A 6577-nucleotide genomic window follows, 5' to 3' on the forward strand; every position below is an offset into this window, starting at 1 on the left:
TCTACATGATTTAATCATAGTTCTAAGTATGGTAGGGTTAGGGAGAATATTGGATGTACTTTTGTAAGGTATCAACTATATTATTCTCTACTCTTTTGGTATTGTCATTTTGGAGAAGTGTTGCTCAGGCCCATTTGGTCTTATTAGAACCAAATGTTAGTTGTTCTATTTTCCAAAAGAATAATAATCTAACTAATGTGTCCTCTGATGTTCAAGTTTCATAGTTGTTTTTATAAGTGTCTTTGATTAAGGGTTTATTCCAAATCTGTTTGTTTTTATTAAGTTTTAATGATATCACTTGTCATTATTATATTGGTTAAATTGAATATTTTGTAATGAAAATATTTCTAAAAGAAAAGAATACAACAACCAACAAAAATGCAATACAAAAACTCAGTTTCAAGTGAGAATACAAATGTTTGAATGAACCAAGTCGTTGAATTAAATGAATAATCCGAAAAATGCATTGATAGATACATACATCAAGACTAAGCGATGTATTAAATTTTAGAGGAAAATTTTTAGAAAGTGGATTAATGGGTAATGCATACCAGGGACTAAAGCAATATTATTACAAATAATAGACCACATTATAGTAACAAAGAAAGACTAATCTTTTCTTTTAACCAAATATTAATAATTTAGAGGTACTTAACTATAAAGATGATATTAGGCATTAAAACACTATAATTTGCACAATTTATTAATAATCTAAAACAAGCAAGAAGTTTTATTTAATTCAACAACTAAGTATTACGTGTCCCATAATTTAAGGATGCTTAATTTTTCTATTTATTTTATTAATTGGTACACTTTAGAAGAGTTGAATTAAAAGTTGATATTTATGTAAGACACACTAATTGAAAATATTTTGGACATATCATTAATGCTAAATATTTCTCTTTTTTAAAATATTTAAATTAGTTTAGATTTTTTTTGTTAGGTCAATAGTCCAATACTTAATACATAGGATTTTTAAGTTTTTCTAAGAGAAAAAGCCAAAAAGAAGACACTTAAAATAATGAGATGTCCTTTTTATATTTAGTATATGGTGCGGAATTTATAACCATAAACTAACCGGCAAGTGCATTGGTCGTACCAAGTAATACCTCAGGTGAGTGAGGGTCAATCCCACGAGAATTGATGGATTAAGTAACAATGGTTAAGTGATTTGCTTAGTTAGACAAACAGAAAAGAGCGTTTGGAGTTCAAAAACATTAAACAAGAAACTCAGAATATCAGAAAACAGACAATAACTAAGTTGGGAAAACAATATGGAGAAGGCAGTTAAGGCTTCAGAGTTATCTATTTTCTGGATTAACTTTTCTTATTAATTTATTTTAATCATGCAAGGTTTAATTCATGGCAAACTATATGTGACTAGACCCTAATTCCTTAGACCTTTCTACTCTCCTCTAACTCTCATCAACCGCCAATTCCTTGGTCAATTAATTCCAATTAGGGGGTGAAGTTTAATTCTAGTTATTATGCCACAAAAATCCTAATTATTCAAATATAAGAGGATTATATGTCACGTATCCTGTTAAGTCCAAATAATTAGAAATTTAGGAGAATATGTTTTCAAGCTGTTGTTTAAGTAAAGAGCTTTTCCAAGTTATACAAGAACTCAATTAGAAAGAAGGTCATACTTCCGTTCCACCCAATTTCATAAAATAAAGAACGAAAACAATTCTTAAAATATAAATCAGTACATAAATTAAAATAGAAAAATAATAGAATCAATCCATACAAATAGACAGAGCTCCTAACTTTAACAGTGGAGGTTTAGTTGCTCATGGTTCAGAGAGAGAAACTAGGATTCAGGTAAACTGTAATTTACATTATCAAAAATGGAATCCAATAATCCTAGAAGAGAAGTTTCTCTTTCTTTTTATATATAATCCTAATAAATTTAAATTATAATTTTTAAAACTAAATAATATCTTTTCCTATTTTAAAATTAAAGTTTAATAAGAATTTAATTACAGCAATCAGCGTTTTCTGCACGTGGCGTATGTCACGCGTACGCGTCAGTCACACGTACGCGTCGATGCTCTTCTTCGCGTGTCACGCATACGCGTCAGGTACGCGCACGCGTCGCTGTGCAAATCTCCAAATCACGCGCATGTATCAAGTACACGCACATGTTGCTCCTCGCTGGTCATCTCCTTTAATTCTTGTGCTTCTTCCATTTGTGCAGGTTTGAGTGCAGAGAGGTCAGGATTGACAGCATCACTCGCCTTCTTCTCTTTTTCTGCAGAAACTCCATTAAATTCAACTGAATGCTACCTAAATTAAACAGAATTGCACAAGACTCAAAGTAGCATCCATAGTGGCTAAAGGATAATTAATTCTTGATTAAACTCAATAAATTAAATGCAAATTCACTAGAAAAAGATAGAAAAGATGCTCACGCATCACAACACCAAAATTGAATTGTTGCTTGTCCTCAAGCAACTAAAATAGGTGCATGATTAAGATGTGAATTTGCATGAGAAGTGAGAGTTTAGTCATGCTCAAGTCTATTCTTAAAATGGGGTTTATTCATTGTAACTTTGAATAGTTTTGACATTTCACTCTCTTTTGAATCAGAGAAATGTTAGTGTCATTCAGAATTAGAATCCAGATCATATTATGAATTCTCTGATCTTTATACTCTAGTTTAATCATTGAATACAGAAAAATTTACTTTAATTCTCTTTTCTTTGGTGCTTTGCACCTTGAGCCTAGCCGTGACTTTAAATATTTTTTCTCAAGGGTTACTTGACATAAAAACACCATAAGCACTTAACTGGGAAACTCTCTTTAAAGTTCTGATTTTTCTTTCAGTTACTCCCAGACAGTGGTGCTACCTGCCTTTGGCATACTCTGTTAAATGAATTTGATCTTGACTCTTAGTGTTCTGTCTCAAGGATTACTTGACACAATTACACCACAAGTATATGACTAGGAAAACAATTCTTTGAGCTTTTAATCATGTCTCACCTCCCTAGTCATTGATGCTCAGAGCCTTGGACCTTGCTTTTATTTTATTTTGTTTTTGCTATTTTCTTCTTCTTTAAGGATTAAACTTTTATAAATTTCAGAGAAGTCATAATAGTTCTCTAAATTCATGTTCCTTATACATCAACATCCTATTATTCAAATTCAACTATGCACTATTCATATCATGCATTCAGAATTACAAATAATACCACCACATTTAAGTAAATAAGACTACTCTTAAAATTAAACTCAATTTCTCATGCACTACATCTTTTCTGCTTTCTTTTTGATTTCAAGCTCAGTGGGCAATACATGAGACACCTTTCAACATTAAAGCAAATCAAATAACAAAATAGACAGTAGATTAAATTAGAACCTAGGAATTGAAGATATAACTAATCATGCAATAACAAAATAAACAGAACACAGGAACATAACATAATAAGAATGGGGGAAAATATAGAATGAAAGGAACTCAACCACCTCAGTTATCCTAGTGGCCATTTCATTCCTCCATGAAGAACATTCATCTCCCTTTGGTTCTAAACAAAAAAGCCATAAGCGAAGCGTCAACGCCAAACTTAAAGATTTGCTTGTCCTCAAGTAAAGAAGAATTGAAAATAGAGAGGGACATAAAAAGACACACGAAAAAAAAATAATTAGTATGAGAAAAGAAGAATAAAAGGATAAAAGAACAAGAGGGAATTAGGATTTGGGAGGGAGAGAGAATGAAAACAGGGCGGCGCGCTGGGTAAGTGATGTGGCGCTAGCGACGCGTACACATACAGCATGCGTACGCGTGGGTCGCATAAAGTTCAAGCGACGCGTAAGCGTCTGGGACGAGTCCACATGCTCTCAGTTTGTGCGAATCGCGCGAAGGTAGCCCCGCGCACGCACAACTCTCGGGTTGATGCGCATGAGGGCTAGATAGACAGACGAAAATGACGTGAAAATGACGTGCACAAAGTGAAAATGACGTGCACGCGTTAAGGACGCATACGCGTGATGAAGATTGTGCTTCTAGCACAATTCCAGCCCCAAGCCATCACAACTCTCTGGCCAAACACCTTTTTACGCCGATTTTCAGGGTCACGCGTACGCGTTAGGGACGCTTACGCGTGGTCGGGCAAATGTGCAAGCGACGCGCACGCGTCTTTGACGCGTACGCATGGTCTTGCTTGTGTGGCACGCTTCCAGCACCACTCCGGCCCAACTCTCGGGTCAATTCCTTGGTGGTGCGAACTCACACATGACGTGCACGCGTCAGGGACGCTTGTGCGTCAAACACCCTTTTTTTTTCTTTCACACTGAACTTGAAGATAGGAAAAAATTTTTTTGAAGTGTTCGGTTCCTATTCTAAAATAGCTACATGATCAAAACACACGTAAAACGATAGAAAAATAGTGAAAACTCAATAAAAATAAAATAAATAAGAAAAACCACTACTACGAAAAATAACTAAGGATACGAAATTATCAGGTTGCCTCCCGACAAGCGCTTCTTTAACGTCACTCGCTTGATGGTCAGCTCCTCTAAGGAGGAGGATCATAGGGGCTCAGCTCTTCACCCCTTACTTTGAACTTCTTTCCGTGTCTCTATAGAGTAGTTCAATATGCTCCAGAGAGAGGATTTTGTTTACTGTATAAGTCCACACTGGATTGCTAGTCAACACCACCTTCATTTCTGGGAAAAAACCTTCAGTGGGGATCTTCTTATTTCTCCATCCCCTGGGTATTTTCTTCTTTTTGGGAACCTCCTCCTTGGTGGATGATACATTCCCAACACCAAATTAGGTTTGATATCAGGGGAGATTTTATTGATTGTCACCAAAGGAGGTTTGAGCTGCAGATTTTGCTGTCTGTCATTAGGGGGTTCTTGAGGGTTTGGATCAATAAGCTCAGTCTGCATGCACCTCTCTTCTTCACCTACTGAATATATATCTTTGAAGACATGAAAGACTAGTTGCTCATCATGCACTCTAAGCACTAATTCACCCACTTCTACATCAATCAGAGCTCTTCCAATGGCTAGGAATGGTCTTCCTAGAATTATAGAGGTATTCTCATCCTCCCTTGTGTCAAGAATCACAAAATCTGCTGGAAGGAAGAACTTACTCACTTTGACCAAGATATTCTCCACTAATCTATATGCAGGCTTCATAGATTTGTCTGCCATCTGTAATATTATCCTTGTCAGTTGTGCCTCTTGGATTTGCAGCTTCTTCATCACAGACAAGGGCATTAAATTGATGCTTGCTCCCAGATCATATAACGCTTTCTCAAAGGTTGTGCTCCCAATGGTGCATGGAATTTGAAAGCTCTCTGGATCTGGCATCTTCCTTGGCAATTTATTCTGAATTATGGCACTACATTCCGTAGTCAGGACCACTATCTCATCTCCCTTTAAAGGCTTCTTCTTTGACAACAATTCCTTCATGAATTTGACATAGAGAGGCATTTGCTCCAAAACCTCAGCAAAAGGAATATTGATTTGCAACTTTCTGAAGACTTCCAAGAACTTTGAAAACTGCTTGTCCTTGGTCTCCTTTTGAAGTCTCAGAGGATATGGCATTTTAGGCTTGTACTCAAGAGCCTTTGGCAATGTAGGATACGTGTCAAGAGAGTCTGTGAATGGGTTGTCCGCATGCTTTGGAGGAACGTGCTCTACTTCTTCCTTCTTCTCCTCTGGAGCTTCTTTTTCAATTGGCTCCTCATTAACTTGTGCTTCCATACTTGCCACTAGTCCACTTATCAAGGTGATAGCCTTGCATTCCTCTCTTGGATTTGGAATTGTGTTACCAGGAAGGCTATTAATGGTCCTCTTATTAATTTCATTAACTTTTGTGGCTAATTGACCCATCTGAATCTCCAAGTTTTGAATTGTATTTATAGACCTCTCAGGTATTTGCTTGCTCAGTTGGCCCATTTGTACCTCTAAGTTTCTAATGAAGGCTCTGGTTTCCTGCATAAAACTCCTCATCATCTCCCAATTAGAATCTTGTTGGGATTGAGAATTTGCCTGCTGAGGTGGTTGTTGTTGATGAGACTAAAATTGGCGATTATTATGATTGTTCTGTTGGAAACCACCCTGAGAATTATTGTTGAAATTCTGAAATCTCTGAGGGTGGTCCATCCATCCAAGATTGTATGTCTTAGAGTATGGATCATTATTGGGGGTTTCTAGGACCACTCCCCATGTAATTGACCTGTTCAGAAGAGGATTGAGCATAATCATAATTATCATTTTGCACAAAATTACCTGTCACGTCATAAGAGACCTCTTGAGGAGAATTTTGGGTGTTGATAGCTGAGACTTGTATGCCACCCATTTGCTGAGTAAGTAGATTTATTTACTGAGACATAAGCTTGTTCTGAGCAAGAATTACATTAAGCTTCTTGGTGCACGAAATTGCAATCACACTTTTGCAATCCCGCACAACTAACCAGCAAGTGCACTGGGTCGTCCAAGTAATACCTTACGTGAGTAAGGGTCGATCCCACGGAGATTGTCGGCTTGAAGCAAGCTATGGTTATCTTGTAACTCTTAGTCAGGATATCAAAAATTATCAGGATTGATTGTGAAAAGCAAATGA

This window comes from Arachis stenosperma, chromosome 1 (genome assembly GCF_014773155.1).
Source record: "Arachis stenosperma cultivar V10309 chromosome 1, arast.V10309.gnm1.PFL2, whole genome shotgun sequence".
NCBI lineage: Eukaryota > Viridiplantae > Streptophyta > Magnoliopsida > Fabales > Fabaceae > Arachis > Arachis stenosperma.